Source organism: Tursiops truncatus, chromosome 10 (genome assembly GCF_011762595.2).
Source record: "Tursiops truncatus isolate mTurTru1 chromosome 10, mTurTru1.mat.Y, whole genome shotgun sequence".
In the NCBI taxonomy this organism is placed as follows: domain Eukaryota; kingdom Metazoa; phylum Chordata; class Mammalia; order Artiodactyla; family Delphinidae; genus Tursiops; species Tursiops truncatus.
In genome coordinates, this window is record NC_047043.1 from 6,991,449 (window position 1) to 7,011,435 (window position 19,987).

Genomic DNA, 19,987 nt, shown 5'->3' on the forward strand with positions numbered 1-19,987 from the left:
TTTCTTTGTGACGATTCCATTGTTCAATACAACACACCTTGTGGGGACTTCAGTAACATTAATTGAAATATGAATGAGTTCAAAAAACACTGTTCTATTGCTGGTCTAAAATATTGGCAGTGAAAGATTAGATTATACCGCTGTAAAGATTTTTTGAGGCTGAAAAACCTTCTAGTCGCCAGATATCTTTGTTATCTTTTCCTGCAACTGCTGAGCTACAGAAATGCTTTCTAAAATTTCCAGTTTCCATATTCACATACTCCAGTCATTTCAGAGGTAAATAAAGGAAAGTATTCAATTGATTTCTTTCTTCACTGGCTCTGAGTCGGGAGGCATTTATCTATTGTGGCAGAAAGTCCATGTCAAACACATTCTCCAAAGTTAACTCCTTCTAAGATAATTTACAAGTACGTTGAATCCTCAATAATATGGAAAGTTTCAATAATGTGATAGAAAGTTCTGGCCAATTATTATTTAATTCAAGTCTATAATTGACAAACTTTCAAGATTCTAGCTAGTGATTTTTTTTCTTTGAAAACAAAAAGGTAAGATTAAAATCTGGATGAACAGGTAAAGAAGCAATAAATGTCTTGAAATAGCTTGAATGAGAGAAAAGATTAAAGTTGGATACAATTAAAAACAGACATTGGGCTTCCCTGGTGGCGCAGTGGTTGAAAGTCCGCCTGCCGATGCAGGGGACACGGGTTCGTGCCCTGGTCCGGGAGGATCCCACATGCCGCGGAGCGGCTGGGCCCGTGAGCCATGGCCGCTGAGCCTGCGCGTCCGGAGCCTGTGCTCCGCAATGGGAGAGGCCACAACAGTGAGAGGCCCGCGTACCGCAAAAAAAAACAAAAAACAGACATTTATTGAGGATCCGTTCTACGTTAGGTTTTGAGAAAATATAAACTTCGGGAACTAACCACCTACCAGGAATTCACAATAAGAGATTGGCATACATTTAACTTAAAGCAAGTTTGATTGTGATGAGTGCACAGAAGCAACTTAACCGAGGAGACAAGGAGGCTTGATTTGGGTCTCAAAACCTTAGCGGGATTTCAACAGGTATGAAAAGGGCCATGGGTGTGTCCAGCACTGAGATGCAAAAGTGCATGGCGGGCTCAAGGGCCAATCCACAGTCCAGCCTAGAAACATCATTTGTACTGTGAAGATGCAGGATACTCTACTAAGGTATTTGTAATGTAATCCATAAAGGGGAGAAGCTATTGGAGGTTTCTGGGCAGAAGACAGGCTTGATTTGACTTGTATTTTAGAGTAGTAGAGCTAAAGGCAGAATGTCAGGTAGACCAGAGGATGACAGATTGGAGACCATCTCACCAAAAGTAGGTGATGAGACCCTGCATTTGGGCAGTGACAGTTGGACTGGAGACAGAGTCAATGATTTCTTTTTCTGAGATAGAATCATCAGAGTTTGGTTGCTAGCTGTGAGCTTTGAGTGATAGAGACACCTCAAGGTGACAACAGGTGCAAGAGCCCACTGGACAGGGATGCCACTGCAATGAGACCATAGCAAGCAGGCAGGACAGGTTTGAAGACAGCACTGACTACATCTAAAGAAAGAATTTATTAAGCTATGTCAAAACTGTGGGAGCAACGATGGGGACATGAATCCATTTATATAATTAATTTTTAATCTGCATGATCGCCTGGTGAGGTTGTTTAGCAACACCACAACATCCTCAGGTAAAATCAGGAGGTGGATGATGGCAGGCTGCTCCTTCGGGCCCCTCAAGAAGTCTGTGCTTGGAGCCAGGATCAGAACTGAAGGCTCCTGGCTGCACACGCAGCTCCAGCCCAGGTATTACACATGTCTCTGATGTCTCCCAGCCTTTGGATGTAAAAGGATAAACTTCAGGCAAAGCAGAGCAAAAGAAATGAGATGAGAATAAGCATGCCATGTCCTGGAGAGCCATGGGGTTTCCGCTTATTCTACGAAGTGTTTGGTGGGGTGAAAGTCAGCTGGGAGCCTTGGTGGATGGGAGCCTCTCTGTCTTGGAAATTCAGTATAAAACAAACCCATCTTGCACCCCTGGACACCTGCAAGCTAATGGACTATGAAGATGTCTACATTGGCCTGAAAAGGAGTAACTCTTGCTTTGGAAGATGATTCCTTTTAGAAGGTAAGTGACCTTGAAAATGTGGGCAGTAAACTGTGCAGAGTAGACTTTTAGAAATAATTCTTATTTTCTTTGATATGCATGTCCTTCTTCCTCTCCTTTTCAACCATCTCTAATCTGAGGAAAGAGAGGAGTGAATTGCCTTCTACCCAGAGGCATCCTTGACTGACCAGGGTCTAGGAAGAAAAGGGGTGGGTAGACTAGAAAGTAAGTCAGCATTATTGAGTGGCAGGTCTGAAGGTAGGCAGTTCACACATACACACACACACACACACACGCACACGCACGCACGCTTTTTGTTTGTTTGTTTATGTTGCAACTCTGTCAGGTTGGTATTACTATTCCCATTTTATAGACAAGGAAACTGAGGCTCGGAAATGTTAAATAACTTGCCCAAAGATGCAGTTACATGATTATATCATTTACTAATAAATAATCCTGCTCCTCTACCTCCGATTTCCCCACAAGCTTTTCTTACTCTCCTCCCTGGTGATTTAGGAACAAGAAATCAGAGTAGCTCCTTTGCCCCTTCCCTCTCATTTTTTTGTATCCAGGCCATCCCTAGGAAGCACCCACATCCTCTGCCGGTCCATAGTCAAGTTTTAACAAGAGCAGGCCTCTTCCGAGAACGACTTTGCCTTCCAGCTCCTTCCTTATGGGGTGATGAGTTAAGCCCACTTGGCTGCTAATCCAATGACACATCGTCCAAACAGCTTTACTAGTCACGAGGCTGATATTTTTATTTCCTTTAGTCTGGTTCCTATGTTTACTTAATTTTTCTCAAATCACTCAGGTGGGGCAAAGAGGCATATATATCATAGTAGCACCTTGAGACCCCAAAAGTAATCAGGCAGCTCTGATATTTGAACCCAAATTGGTCTGACTCTAAAGCCAATGTACTTTTTTTTTTTTAAGATTTTTTTGATGTGGACCATTTTTAAAGCCTTTATTGAATTTGTTACAATATTGTTTCTGTTTTATGTTTTGGTTTTTTGGCCCCAAGGCATGTGGGATCTTAGCTCCCCAACCAGGGATCGAACCCACACCCCCTGCATTGGAAGGCGAAGTCTTAACCACTGGACCGCCAAGCAAGTCCCAAAAGCCAATGTACTTTTGATTACACCACATAGTAATGTGTTTGATCACATAGTACACTACTATCTTTGTGTGTTAGTGTGTGGCTGCAGAATGGGACTGTGTCTAAACATGACTCTAGAGGCTGAATTTTCCCTCTGTGAAGTGCTCATGTGAAAGAATCTACGGGAAGAGTTTTCTGTCCTTGGTCTGTGCAGGAACCTTGCAAGCATCCTTCTTGACTCAAAAGGGGTACAGTGTCATTTGTCATAGAAAACCAAAATAGAGGCCGCATCTAAATTACTGCAGCCATTTAGTTCTATTAATATCCCATGGAATGTTCTCAATCTTCTTTGAATTGGAGATTAACTAGAAAAAATACTGATGTTTTTCTCCCCCTTTTTTTTGGACCATAAAGTTCTAATACTAAGGCAATTGTGGTCATTTCCAGAATTTCTAGCTAGCAGTCCTTAAGATAAGATAATCAAACACCTGTCCACAAGGCATGTGGACCAAGTTAAACCCTATTATTTGTGCTTTATGAGTACACACCTTTTGGAAAAGGAAAAGGAAGAGTGACCCATAAAACCTCACTAGAAATGGTTAAGAATCTGCACCAGATGTTCACCCGTAAGAGAATATTTTCAGTTACCTGCTGATCTAGGGAAGGTTCTCCCATTGGCCACGAACACATCCCACCCTCCGGGTAATTGCTTTGTATCCTGACTTACAACCAAAGACAGCCTGAAGCAATTGGGGATGCTTAGCTTTGAAACCTTCTTAAAATCCTCCCTAGGGTTAAGAAAGTAGGGCAAGGTAAAAAAAAAAAAAGAAAGAAAAGAAGAAGCAGAACATGGATGTTTTATAACAGGAACTAAGCCTGAAGAGAGGTAGATCAGAGGATGGATGCAGAGGTGAGACGTGATGAAGAAATCACTATTTGATTTTACTTAAGTCCTTTGGCTCATTTCTAAATAATCTAAGTGGGTGGACATAATTCTCTGCAACTCTGTTCTCCTGACTTTTAACTCTGTTTCTTTAAAACGAGTTGTTGAGTAACAAGCTCCTCAGCAAACTGGCCTGATATTTGATCACCAAGCTAAATGTTCACCTGTAAGATTTCCCGTTTAATTTTATTTCAGGCAATCTGCATAGAGGAAGGGAAAGTTTTGTTCAGGCAAATACTAGATGACCTAGACATTCTTGCCTAAAGTAGGAGAGAGATAAAAAGAAGGAAGCAGGATGTGATTTTTCTAGAAAGTGCATTTTCTAAACATGCCTTTGCCTTCCATTTCCTAATGAGTAACGGTTAAACTACTTGGCAGCCTAGGTAATATCCATGGAAAATTGGAGTTCACTAAGTATTTCTGCAAAATGATAGGCCAGGAGACGCTTAATGTGCCCTACAGAATCTGAAGTTAGCTCCACAAGTGAAGTCTCCTGTCATCTGAAATCTCTTTCATTAAACCAATCAAATCTGTCCCTTCATTTCCATGAGAGCCCAGGGTAAGTTAACAAATCTTTTGAGACAAGTGAGTCGAGAGACTACATATGGGGCAAATCTGAGGAGCTTAGCTGACCTGGGTCTGGAGGCACAACAGCACAGAAGAACCCACCGAATGCCAGACCCGCAAACAGGAATTCTTAAATGAGATTCATCATTCAGCAGAAAAACAAGTTAAGGGCGCTAATTCAATGGTAGTCAAACAGGCCGGAACAGGTTCAAATGCTGCATGCTTCACAACAGAGCTTAATTAAATCAGGACTATGCGGCTCTTAACTGCATTATAATAGTTCAGCATAAAATTAGGTCTAATGTGAATATCCTTATAGTGGATTTGTTTATGTTATTATAATTACACAGTGGTACATAGATTTACTGCATACATACATTTTTTAACAGCTCTTGGGTGGATTTCTTTTCTTTCCTCACTCGAATTTGCACTTTATTTCCAAGTGTGGAAAGCCTGCAAGGGGGAACCAGGGTCAGGAAATTAGGTCATACTGGGTGACCCAATTGGTCTCCTGTGTATTTGAAGCTCAGAACTCCAAATAAGTTGTACGTTGATGATCGTGATTTTATTCACCAGCTCTTTAGGAGAGAACACGTCGTTAAAAAAAACTGGGTCTCGGTAAAATGGGCACCTTACCCATAAATGCTGTGTTTTGTCTTAGAAAACAATGCCTTCCTTTAGAATTAATGAATGCAAAGGTATGACTAAGATTGTGTCTGTAGTTCTACAATATCACATATTCCAGTGTAAATTTTAAAAAAGTCAAAATTTCAAAGATTTGTGTCTAGTAAAAAATGGTAACTCCTCTCCCCAGGAAGGAAAAGACACAGCAGGAGTTGGTTTCCCAAATAGTAAAAGTGGAGCCTCTTCCCTGACCTATCCATAGTTTCTACTTTTTGGTCAAAGAATAGCTGGCTCACATAAGAATCTAACTTATGACCTTGACTTAGATATGAAAACCTTGGATAACATCAGAAGTTTTGGAAGCATGTACATATTTGATAGTGTTTTCAATTTTCCTCTAGATATTTTTATTTTCATGGCAGCCTATGCATGTCAGCAATTCTGCACAATTCTTTACTTTGTGTGTTGCCTTGAAATAAAAGGGCAAAAAATTAATAGAAGATTACCAACAGATAAATTAGTCAAGTAAAACGATTATGCCTTGATGTTTTTTTCTTTAACGTAGCCATTAGGAGTATAGGACAAGCACTTAAGGAAATTTGAACCAGTTTGAAGAAAGGTAATAAAATGTTACGTTGCCAAAAAGCCATACTTCCAAACAAAATTACCTGTGCTTAATTCAGACAGAAATAATGCCATCTGGGGGACGCTGATATATAGCCACATGTGTTTGTATACACATTATAGAGTGTTTTCTTATCTTGAATATCTCTAATTTTGGGAACCTCAACAGCTTGTATCTGTTACCAGAAATGTGTATTTTTCATATCACCACTGCACAATTCTTAAGAAACATAATAGGAAACCGCAAAGAACTTGACTTCTGATTATGACACTTTTCAAAGCTCCTGGCAATAGAAATAAATGCAAGAAAAAGATGTAGGTTACTTTATGTAAGTAGAAAGTCACAGGTCTTTAGCTGTATCCCCGAGGTTTTCGCTTGTGGACATGTATGCACACGTTAATACTATTAGCAATGCAGCTACATATGAACAAGCTACGGATATGTTTCAGAGTAAGTGGAAGCAGAGAGTACCCTGCCTCTGCCACTCCCTGTCTTGTCACCCTGCCTGGGAAGCACGGGCTACCCACATGAAGAGTGGACCACGAGGGTGAAACATTCCACCACACATCTGAGATGACAGAAAGGAAAAAGGAAGAAAGGAAGACTTCTCTGCTCTAGCCACCCACTGCCCCTTGAGATAAGTCCTACAGGTGGTGAATTCATTGTTTAAATGTAAAATAGTCATAATGACGTGGCCAGCAGTATTTTCCACTTATACACTCCACTCTATACACACACACACAAAATTTTAATTTTAAAGTCAGATTGTGTAACACGTAGAAATCAAGACCAGAGAATTTCACAATATACTCAGATTTTTAAAAGAGCCTCTTTCTTCTCCTGAATTCCAGAAAGAAAAAAAAGAAAAAAAAACAAAAACAAAAAAACTCCATGAATTTGGAGGTTATCTATCTATTTGCTCTAATATTTTAGTTCCTGGTCCGACAGAACTGAAGAAAAATAATTGGACTGACTTAGTTCAGACAACAAGTTTTAGTCCAATTATCAGAAGGAATGAAATCTGACATTTTTTTTTCTTTTACAGGTAAGTGGGCTTGCAATGTGGTGCATAGCTCTGGCTAAAGTCTACTCAAATCCATTAAAGCCAGTAAGCCACTAAATCACTAGTAAAAGGAACTTCAAATGTCTACCAATATAAAGATCACTTGAACTTTTTACAAAAAAATTATTCAGCCACACCTCTACTTCTGCTTTGATGTGAAAGGCAGTGAAGCAGAAGACGTTTCCTTTCTGTCAGAGGATTTTTCACCTAAAAGTCACCACCATGCTGGTGACTAATACTTGGTTCTTAGCTCATCCTTTGCTTTAATTTTCTCTAATGATAGAGAAATAACAAAGTGTAAGACAAGCAGAAAATTGGGGAGGGGGGATGGTTGTCTTTATGTGTATGTATGTGTGTTTGTGTTTGACCTTACTTTCAGGATAAATTACCCCAAAACTCTGTTGCCCAAATATTTTTGTGTTACCTAAAATGAACAATACTATGTGAATTGTAATGTCTTTACACGCTAAACAAATTTATTCCAAAAACTAAGTTAAGTTGTATAAATTGGCTGAAAATCTAAGAAGGAGAATTGGTAACAGCAAAAGTGAACTTACAAACATCGAGCATGGCCCTACGCGGGCTTTCGCAGTGGAACTTGCGTGAATCTTCCCAGCCACCGCCACCTATTGGGCTCACTCCCTTCCTTTAAGGTGCTACTCAAGTGTCACCTTAACTATGGGGTCTTTCTTGACCCTCTAATGTGGAATAGTATCTCCACCCTTAGCCATACCCTGTGCCTTATTTTCATGGTAACACTATAAGTGTTACTTCCAACCCTACACACTGTATATTTCCTTGTTTGTGTCTGTCTTTCCGCACACAAATGTAAGCTTCATAAGGACAGGGAATAGGGTCTGACTCATAAGAGGCACTAAATGGATATTTGTTGAAAGAATAAATAAATGAATTATGTGATTTAAATGGATTCAATATCAAGGAATAGATGTATATGTATAACTGAATCACTTTGCTGTACACCTGAAACTAACACAACGTTGTTAATCGACTATACTCCAATATAAAATTAAAAGTTAAAAAAAAATTAAAAATAGATAAATAAATACAAATTTAAAAAAATAAATGGATTCAATATTGAAGGCAATCTGGGTTTGGTTTGGTTTTGTCACATGTATCTTTGAAGCTACTGAAATTGATTCATTTTTGCCAACTGCAAAATTGATGTGTGAGACAACTGCTCTTCTATGTCAGTTTTCTAACAACATAAGGCCATTCCTTCAGAAGCATCAGGGAGGTGAACTCTCTACCAACTTTCCACAATGCAAGTTTGAACTCCCTATTTCTTAATTTACTGAAGTTTGTTCAGCTGCTATCTTATCGCATCACTCCACCTACTCCACCCACAAGCCAAAGATTGCCCGTGTCATAACTCTCCTGGAATAATACCCCTTTGCACACATATAAAACCTTTACTCCAGGAGTTACAATGCATTATACAATAATTAACTGCCTCATTAAACAGCCTTACAAGTAAGAAAGTATTATTTTGACTTTATAGATGATAAATGTGAAATAAAGGAAATAAAAATTACATCCCTACCTTTTATAAGAGTACTGAAGAGACAAGGAAAGATGAACTAAGTCCAAGTCCGTCTTCAGGCAAAGAGTTGATAGGGTTGTTAATGGTTTAATGGCAAAAAAAGATTGTATTTAATTTAATACCTCCCTCTTATAGGAGCAGGGATTGTTTCCTGGTTATTTTTCAAGACTATAAAAAAATCAGTATGTATCATTTTTGCTTTAAAACTAGGTTCTTTTTCATTATTCAAAACCTTTTTGAGTCACTCATTCAAACTAGATGCTGCGAGATAGACAGGATAAAATATATTTTCTTGGCCTCTATGAAACTTACAATTTAGTAGGAAGAGTGAGAACAGATGAAATTAACTATAATTTAAAACTAGTAAGTTTTAAATGCCCAAGGAGGAAGTAAAAACTGTAAGGGGTTTGAGGAGGGATAAATCAAGGCTGGGAGTGACGAGAACAGATGGATCATGTGGGACGCCTCCCCTGCACGGAGACTTAGAAGGGTGAGAAAAGGCCACACATGTGAAGATAGATATTTTTTATTTGAAAAATAAAAGGATGGGAGAATTTTGTGTTCATCTTTTAGCCAAATTCTAATTTGTTGACTTTCAGCGAGTCTAGGTTTCCAGAGCATTAATTTCAGTTTCCCAATTTCATTGTCACATTTGAACATTAGATCTTACCCTTTTCTTGAATATGGTTCTCCCTTTGAGCCTGAAATTTCCAGAGCAGAATAAAGAAAGAGGAAAAATAGCATATAGAAAATTGATCACAGCAGTAACTATTTGGGGAAAGATTAATTAAGAATAAGAATTATAAATAATACTTGTTTAGGACTCATTATGTAAAAGGCTCTGTTCAAAGCACATTCATTCATTAGTTCATTCATTCAACCATTCACTCAGAACCTATTTACTGAAATCCTACTTCGCACCAGAGGATTATGGAAACACAGAATGGAACCAAAGAGACAAAACCCTTGCTCTGCTTAAGCTGGCAAGCAGACAACAAATAACTAAATATATCATAAGTGCTATGGAGAAAAAGGAAACAGGGCAGGGGATCAATTGGCAGTGGGTGAGGTTGGGGAGGATAAAGGGCTATTTCATTGCTATTTTACTTAGAGTTTTTATTTTATTCATGGAAAGCCTTTCAGAGAAGGAGACATTTGAATAAATGTCTGAATAAAGTGAGGATATGAATCATGTATCTAATGGGGAGAGTAGCACAATTAGAGGAGGGAACATCTAGGGCCACGGCTTTCAGGGGAGTCCACTTGCCTTATGTTCAAGAAAAAGCAAAGAGACCAAAAGAACTGAAACAAAGTGAGCAAGAGGAGAAATAGAAAAGATCAGAACAGGGACAACTGGAGGGAGGAGCTGAGCATGGAGGGGTGTGTTGACCACTGAGGAGTAGGGCTTCTTCTCTGAATGAACTGGGAAACCACTGAACATTTTTGAATAGAGGAGTAACATATAAGACATTATTAAAGGAATCACTCAGGCTGATGTTGAGGGATAAACTGGGGATGGGGACAATGTTATGGCTTGAATTGTGTCTCCCTGAAAGATATTGAAGGCTTAATTCCCAGTTCCTATGAATTCACCTTTATTTGGGAATAAAGTCTTTGCAGTTGGTCACGTTAAGATGACTCAATAGGGTGACCCTAATCCAGTATGACTGTGTCTGTAGAAAAAGGGGAAATTTGGACATGGAGACAAACATGCACAAAGAGAATGCCATGTGAACATGAAGGCAGAGATTGGGGTGATGCCTCTAAAAGCCAAGATTGCCAGCAGACCACAAGAAGCTAGGAGGGAATCGGGGAACAGATTTTTCCGCATAGCCATCAGAAGGAATCAACCCTGCCAACACCTTGACCTTGGACTTTGAGCATCCAGAATTGTCATATGATGAGTTTCTGTTTTTTTAAACCACGCAGTTTGTGGGACTTTGTAATAGCAACCCTTAACTCTTAACCCTTAACAGGCAACTTACAACTTAAAATACACAATATCTGAAACACAATACATCAAAAAATAAACAAACAGAAAGAGATGGAATCAAGAAAAACAAGAGTCAAGCAAAGCTAACCTTGAGATGGTCTAGATATTAGATTCAGAAAACAAAGACTTGAAAGCCTCTATTGTAACAATGTTTAAAGAACTAAAAAAAAAGTTAAAAATTAAAGAAAAATATGGTCTAATGAGTGGACTAATAAAGAATCTCAGCAAAGAAATGAAAACTAAAAGAAAAAAACAAAACCCCTAAGTGGAAATTCTGGAAATGAAAAGTATGATAACTAAAATGAAAAATTTAGGAGATTGGTTCAAGATGGCAGAGTAGAAGGACATGAGCTCACTCCCTCTTGTGAGAGCACCAGAATCACAACTAACTGCTGAACAATCATTGACAGGAAGACACTGGAACTCACCAAAAAAGATGCCCCACATCCAAAGACAGAGGAGAAGCTGCAATGAGATGGTAGGAGGGGCACAATCACAAAAAAAATCAAACCCCATAACCACCGGGTGGGTGACTCACAAATTGGAGAACACTCATACCATAGAAGTCCACCCACTGGAGTGAAAGTTATGAGTCCCAAGTCAGGCTTCCCAACCTGGAAGTCCAGCAACAGGAAGAGGAATTCCTAGAGAATCAGATTTTGAAGGCCAGCGGGATTTGATTGCAGGACTTTGACAGAACTGGGGGAAACAGAGACTCCACTCTTGGAGGGCACACACAAAGTACTGTGTGCATCAGGACCCAGGGGAAGCAGTGACCCTATAGGAGACTGAACCAAACCTACCTGCTAGTGCTGGAGGGTCTCCTGCAGAGGCAGGGGTTGGCTGTGGCTCACCACGGGGACAAGAACACTGGCAGCAGAAGTTCTGGGAAGTGTTCCTTGGGTGAGCCCTCCCAGACTCTGCCATTAGCCCCACCAAAGAGCCAGGTAGGCTCCAGTGCTGGGTTGCCTCAGGCCAAACAACCAACAGGGAGGAAACTCAGCCCCACCCATCAGCAGACAAGCAGATTAAAGTTTTACTGAGCTCTGCCCACCAGAGCAACACCCAGTTCTACCCACCACTGGTCCCTCCCATCAGGAAGTCTGCACAAGCCTCTTAGATAGCCTCATCCACCAGAGGGCAGACAGCAGAAGCAAGAAGAACTACAATTCTGCAGCCTGTGGAACGAAAATCACATTCACAGAGATAGACAAAATGAAAAGGCAGAGGACTATGTACCAGATGAAGGAACAAGATAAAACCCCAGAAAAACAACTAAAAGAAGTGAAGATAGGCAACCTTCCAGAAAAAGAATTCAGAATAATGACAGTGAAGATGATCCAGAACCTCGGAAATAGAATGGAGGCAAAAATAGAGAAGATGCAAGAAATGTTTAACAAAGACCTAGAAGAATTAAAACACAAACCCCTAGAAGAATTAAAGAACAAACAGATAGAGATGAACAATACAATAACTGAAATGAAAAATACACTAGAAGGAATCAAGAGCAGAATAACTGAGGCAGAAGAGCAGATAAGTGACCTGGAAGACAGAATGGTGGAATTAACTGCCATGGAACAGAAAGAAAAAAGAATGAAAAGAAATGAAGGCAGATTAAGAGACCTCTGAGACAACATTAAATGCAACAACATTCACATTATAGGGGTCCCAGAAGGAAAAGAGAGAGAGAAAGGACCGAGAAAATATTTGAAGAGATTATAGTCAAAAACTTCCCTAACATGGGAAAGGAAATAGCCACCCAAGTCCAAATGACAATGAAAATACAATGATCCAAAACCTATGGGATGCAGCAAAAACCGTTCTAAGAGGGAAGTTATTAACAATATAATCCTACCTTAAGAAACAAGAAAAATCTCAAATAAACAATGTAACCTTACACCTAAAGGAACTAGAGAAAGAAGAACAAACAAAACCCAAAGTAAGTAGGAGGAAAGAAATCATAAAGATCAGAGCAGAAATAATTGAAATAGAAACAAAGAAAACAATAGCAAGGATCAATAAAACTAAAACGTGGTTCTTTGAAGAGATAAACAAAATTGATAACCCTTTAGCCAGACTCATCAAGAAAAAGAGGGAGAGCACCAAATCAATAAAATTAGAAATGAAAAAAGAGAAGTTACAATGGACACCGCAGAAATACAAAGCATCATAAGAGACTACTACAAGCAACTCTATGCCAATAAAATGGACAACCTGGGAAAAATGGACAAATTTTTAGAAAGGTATAACCTTCCAAGACTGCACCAGGAAGAAACAGAAAATATGAACAGACCAATCACAAGTAATGAAATTGAATCTGTGATTAAAAATCTTCCAACAAACAAAAGTCCAGGGCCAGATGGCTTCACAGGTGAATTTTATCAAACATTTAGAGAAGAGCTAACACCCATCCTTCTCAAACTCTTCCAAAAAATTTCATAGGAAGGAATAGTCCTAAACTCATTCTATGAAGCCACCATCACCCTAATCCCAAAAGCAGACAGAGATACTACAAAAAAAGAAAATTACAGACCAATATCACTGATTAATATAGATGCAAAAATCCTCAACGAAATACTAGCATACAGAATCCAACAACACATTAAAAGTATCATAAACCATGATCAAGTGGGATTTATCCCAGGGATGCAAGGATTCTTCAATATACTCAAATCCATCAACGTGATACACCATATTAACAAATTGAAGAATAAAAACCATACGATCATCTCAATAGATGCAGAGAAAGCTTCTGACAAAATTCAACACTGATTTATGATAAAAACTCTCCAGAAAGTAGGCAGAGAGGGAAACTACCTCAACATAATAAAGGCCATATATGACAAACCCACAGCAAACAACATTCTCAATGGTGAAAAACTGAAAGCATTTCCTCTAAGACAAGAAACAAGATAAGGATGTCCACTCTTGCCACTATCATTCAACATAGTTTCGGAAGTCCTAGCCATGATAATCAAAGAAGGAAAAAAAAATAAAAGGAATACAAATTGGAAAAGAAGAAGTAAAACTGTCACTGTTTGCTCATGACATGATCCTATACATAGAGAATCCTAAAGATGTCACCAGAAGACTACTGGAGCTAATCAATGAATTTGGTAAAGTAGCAGGATACAAAATTAATGCATGGAAATCTCTTGCATTCCTATACGCTAACAATGAAAGATCAGAAAGAGAAATTAAGGAAACAATCCCATTCACCATTGCAACAAAAAGAATAAAATACCTAGGAATAAACCTACCGAAGGAGGTAAAAGACCTATACTCAGAAAACGATAAGACACTGATGAAAGAGATCAAAGATGACACAAAGAGATGTAGAGATATACCATGTCCTTGGATTGGAAGAATCAATATTGTGAAAATGGCTATAATACCCAAAGCAATTTACAGATTCAATGCAATCCTTATCAAATTACCAGTGGCATTTTTTACAGAACGAGGACAAAGAAATCTTAAAATTTGTATGGAGACACAAAAGACCCCGAATAGCCAAAGAAGTCTTCAGGAAAAAAAACGGAGCTGGAGGAATCAGACTCCTTGACTTTAGACTATACTACAAACTTACAGTAATCAAGACAATATGGTACTGGCACAAAAACAGAAATATAGATCAATGGAACAGGATAGAAAGCCCAGAAATAAACCCACACACCTATAGTCAACTAATCTATGACAAAGGAGGCAAGGATATACAATGGAGAAAAGACAGTCTCTTCAATAAGTGCTGCTGGGAAAACTGGACAGCTACAGGTAAAAGAATGAAATTAGAACACTCCCTAACACCATACACAAAAATAAACTCAAAATGGATTAAAGACCTAAATGTAAGACAGGACACTGTAAAACTCTTAGAGGAAAACATAGGCAGAACACTCTTTGACATAAAGCACAGCAAGGTCCTTTTGACCCACCTCCTAGAGTAATGGAAATAAAATCAAAAATAAACAAGTGGGATCTAATGAAACTTAAAAGCTTTTGCATAGCAAAGGAAACTATAAACAAGACAACCCTCAGAATGGGAGAAAATATTTGCAAACGAATCAATGGACAAAGGAATAATCTCCAAAATATATAAACTCATGCAGCTCAATATTAAAAAAACAAACAACCCAATCCAAAAATGGGCAGAAGATCTAAATAGACATTTCTACAAAGAAGACATACAGATGCCCAAGAGGCACATGAAAATCTGCGCAACATCACTAATTATTAGAGAAATGCAAATCAAAACAACATGAGGTATTACCTCACACCAGTTAGAATGGGCATCATCAGAAAATCTACAAACAACAAATGCTGGAGAGGGTGTGGAAAAAAGGGAACCCTCTGGTACTGTTGGTGGAAATGTAAATTGATACAGCCACTATGGAGAACAGTATGGAGGTTCCTTAAAAAACTAAAAATAGAATTACCATATGACCCAGCAATCCCACTACTGGGCATATACCTGGAGAAGACCATAATTCAAAAAGACACATGCACCCCAATGTTCATTGCAGCACTATTTACAATAGCCAGGTCATGGAAGCAACCTAAATGCCCATCGACAGATGAATGGATAGAGAAGATGTGGTACATATATACAATGGAATACTACTCAGCCATAAAAAGGAATGAAATTTGGTCATTTGTAGAGACACGGATGGACCTAGAGACTGTCATACAGAGTGAAGTAAGTCAGAAAGAGAAAAACAAATAGCGTATATTAACGCATATCTGTGGAATCTAGAAAAATGGTACAGATGAACCAGTTTGTAAGGCAGAAATAGAGACACAGATGTAGAGAACAAATGTGTGGACACCTGGGGGGAAGCGGGGGTGGGTGGTGTGGTGGTGGTGGGATGAATTGGGAGATTAGGATTGACATATATACACTAATATGTATAAAACAGATAACTAATATTGAACATGGGACTTCTTTGTTAATGTCAAAAAAAATTTATTGGCTGGGCTCAGCAACAGAAGAAAGACAAGTAACCGTTCAAATAAAAAGGTGAGATTATAACATGTAGAAATAAAAGTTGTAACAATAATTTTATAAAGAGTGAGGGGAGAAAGTAAATGGAATTACCCTTTTGTAAGTTTACTACACTTGTGAAGCAGAATGTGGGAAGTAAAATGTGGTAGGTGTGAAATGAGAATGGGGAAGAGGGAAGTAGGCATACGACGTGTCAGATGCAAGCTCGGGAGTATAAAGAGGGAAAATGTTGACACCTTGACTTTAAATAGAGTCTCAAAAGTTAAAGATGCATCCTGTTAGCCAGAGGAAAAACACAAACACTAATAAAGGAAATGTAAAGGAACACAATATAATCAAATATTTGATTAACTCCAAAGAAGACAATAAAGGACAAAAAGAGGAATAGAAAAACTGAAAGGAAAAATGGAAAATATTTAGAAAGTAGAAAGTCAGTAGACATAAACCTAAGCATATCAATAATTTTTTGTAAATAGACTAAAAACTCCAATGAAAAGGCAGACATTGTGAAACTGGATTAAAAAATTAAGACCCAAACAAATGCTGTTTTCAAGAAATGAATTTTGAATGTGAAGACACAGGCAGATTCAAAGGAAGAAGATGGGGAAAAATACCATGTAAACAATAAGCGTAAAAAAAGATGATGTTTTGATTGTTTGATTATGCACACTGGGTTTTTTTTTTCCTTATTTAAGAGCATCTGCATAGTCACTAATAGCAAGGAGTTTACGTGATGCATACAATAAAAATTGGTGTTTTCCCAGAGATGGATCTAATTTCTTGTTTGATTTTAAAATGATATACTTAAGATGCCACTTTACAAAGAAGTGAAATTCCACACTATAGAAACTCCCTAACAGGTTTAAAATACCTTTTTGACAAAAATGCCAACTCCATCTTTAATATCAAGGAAATCTGATTGTCCAAAATGGTACCATAGATCTGTTTAATATGTAACATGGTAACAGGTAACCTGCTGTGTAAAATTGTTCATAAGCCATATTTTAAAGGTTTTAAAAATACTTAATGTGCTTCACTTGTGATATAACTTCTAACATTTCTGCTCTGTGGTGGGGATTTATTTGTAAATAAAGGATGTTAGAATAGCAAACATATTTTTATGAATGAGTTAACCTTTTCATGGCAACTACATGTGAATGAAATGAAACCATCGTTAAAAAAAAAAAAAAAAAGATGATGAACCTACACAGAGAAAATAAACTTCAAGACAAAGACTTTACAATACAGGGTCTTCCTGTGTGTTCTGACAGACAAGAGCAATCCTCCAGCTAAGAGCACGCAACTCAGAGCGACACGTGAGAGGTTTATAAGCCCCCTTTCTTCTTTAAGTTACTAATTTATGGTGGGGCAGGTGAGGAAGCAGCAGAGTAACCCTGTGGTAGAAACTGAGCTTACTAGTGCACCCATTCTGCAACTGCATAGAGCAGTACTAAAACACAGAACATTTAGAATTATTTAGCATAACAAGCAAAAGAAAATGAATGAATATGTACATGGTTGAAGTTACTTGGAAGACAATTCTATTTTATTTTTCAAGATGCAGGATGATGATTTATCTACCCTTGGTGGAAATTTCCAGTAAAACAGGCAGTATTGTAGACCCTCCTGAAATTTGAAATTATACTTAACGTTACTATGACAAAGGTGAATTAGTTTTAATTCTACGAGGCTTTCCTGCATTTTTTTCATTGAAAATGTATACCACAAGAGGCTTGTCTGTGCTAACATTCCAGAAATTCCTTGCATGCAGAATGTGTCTGCACAAATTATTTATTCAAGGTAGATTAATCAAGCATTATGTTAGTGTTTTATGTACGAGACTAAAACCATTAAAAATCCTGTAAAATAAAATTTGTTATTTTACTAAAACTAAATTTTAAGAATAATGAAATCAGATTTGTAACCTCTTCATATGCGAAGATACCTGGCATGCAGTGGGCATGTAATTATTAAAAAATTAATATATACCTAATGGATGAATGGCGTCCTAGTAACTATAAAAAAAAGCATTTAGAATTATTGATGTGGTTAACAGAAATTCATAATGTGGTATTTCTTGACTTCTAAGAGGTTTACCTATATTAATGCAGAATTTTATACGTTTATTTGTAAGCTATTCTCATTGGGTTCCCTACATCTAGTTCTTTAATGCATATAACTTATGTTAAATTTTTTAAAAAGCAAATGAGACAATATCAAGCAAATATTTCCCTCCTGTTGTTTTCTTAGACCGAGGCCGAACCCCAAACACTGATAAAATGTAAACATCGGATTGTTTGATTATACACACTGTGATCACAAATTCTGTGAACAGAGGAAATATTATTTTAACATTAATATAAACACACCATTGATTCTTGCCAGTGTTTTTGACTTATCATCCTTTCTTATCTCTAGAAAGCAGTCTTCCGCAGTGGTCATGAGAAATAAATTCTAGATCTGGATTCTTACCATTTGCTCAAAGTTCTTCATTTTCCACTTTCCTAAATAGTAAAATGGCGTTATTGAACAATGATTTCTAAAAGAATTTCAATCTCTGAAATGTAATAAAATACAGTAAGGAACATGCACTAGGTTGGGAATACATAAGAAATCCAAGATTGTGGGATACAATCATATGTAAGTCAATATTTCCAGTCTTCTGGGTTCCTAGAGATCAGCAAACCATGATACACAATTTTTAACAGAACTTTTCCTCTTCAACTCTGTTCTAATCGGAAAGAGCACAATGTCAAAATATATAAATGTGACCCATCAATGTGTCCATCTTAGAAGCCGGAAAATCAAGGCTCAAGTGACAGAATTATGATACCAAATGCTTCTCACTTGGAGTCTAGAGATAAGAAATACTTCAAAGAATTTTGTTGAGTAGCATGAAACTCCTCTGCTGTAGAGTTCTACTAGGTGTACACTTAGAGTCAGCATCTCTCTGTATACAAACAGAATGGACTAGTTGGATTTGTGGATTTTTTTTTTTTTTTTTTGCGGTACGCGGGCCTCTCACTGCTGTGGCCTCTCCTGCTACGGAGCACAGGCTCCGGACGCGCAGGCTCAGCGGCCATGGCTCACGGGCCCTGCCGCTCCACGGCATGTGGGATCTTCCCGGACCAGGGCACGAACCCGTGTCCCCTGCATTGGCAGGCGGACTCCCAACCACTGCGCCACCAGGGAAGCCCCGGACTTGTGGGTTTTTTATTTCAGGTGACTTATGATGACATGGAGCATTGTCTAGTTTCTCGAATTCATTTAGTTACTTGACATGAGAGTGAGTGACAAACAGATAAGTGGTTGGATAAAAGTGGGATATCAGTGCTCTCTCTTCTCTCTCTCGGTCTCTGTCTTTCTCACAACACACACACAAGCATGCATATGCACACAGACGTGCACTAGAGCACCTTCATTTTCTGGGTAATGAAGGCATACTCTAATTCACGTTTCAAGTGATGTCAGACTGATAGAAGCTTTTGCTGCAGTAAACACTTTTTAGTAAACTTTTAGTAATAATCTATTACTATCTCTGTCAAAACTACCACTTTGTTTTTATCGACAGCCTGATCAGCAGCTAGACACAAATTCACAATTCAGAGTTTTTTTGTCCAGTTTTCAGATTATCAGTCAATTCTTTCAGGTTTGTTATTTTTCTCTTAAGTTTACTAAGAGAATCAAAAATATCAACTAGTACAATCTACCCACTTCCTCTGTAAAAAAAAAAAAAAATGAGACAGAGGAAATAAAACTCATGTTCCCATTTTCATTACAACAAATATAATTTTCAAGACAATACAAAAGAATTGTAAATAAAATAGTAACTGACATACTACCTGGTTTTCAAAATATTTAGTATAACTCCTTGGAAATCATAAATGTATTAGTATCTCAAACAATAAGAAAGTTGGATACAAGTTTTTAAAGACATATAAATTATTAAAAATTGATTTCAAAACAGTTAAAACTAACAGTGTTGTTAAATTGCTTTACTATTTTAGCTAAGAGATATTGTCATTAATTTAGCTTCTGTTAACTTAGCTCAGTTGGAGGATATTCACAGATTTCTTAGATTATTTATGTTGAAAATGCCCAATTTAAGGTTCCTAGGGATTTTGCGGTATAATACCTCGAACTCAGGCAGGAATTTACTTGTGGAAGAAATAGGCATTAGAGAAGATTAAGCTAGAAATTGGCTTGAGATTTACAAACTGGGGAAGAAGAGCAACTAGGGAATCAATTCATCCCCTGGAGATACTTTAAGAAAATAACTGGGAAAGCTGTGTGCACAGTGCATGCGGTGGATTCCGTCTCAGCCACAATTCTAGAAATGGCTGTACTGAGGTCTTCAGATGGGCTGCTACACTTGATCTTTTGAATCTTTAACTTTCTG

General features: G+C 38.0%; 1 long non-coding RNA gene across 1 annotated transcript; it reads left to right on the forward strand.

The window, feature by feature from the left end:
• The first annotated feature begins 1,652 nt into the window (after nucleotides 1-1,652).
• On the forward strand, nucleotides 1,653-16,353 carry LOC109551561 (uncharacterized). Its single transcript, XR_002178367.3, has 2 exons — nucleotides 1,653-2,138; nucleotides 7,018-16,353. It is a non-coding gene; the product is annotated as an uncharacterized lncRNA (long non-coding RNA).
• Nucleotides 16,354-19,987: the final 3,634 nt, after the last annotated feature.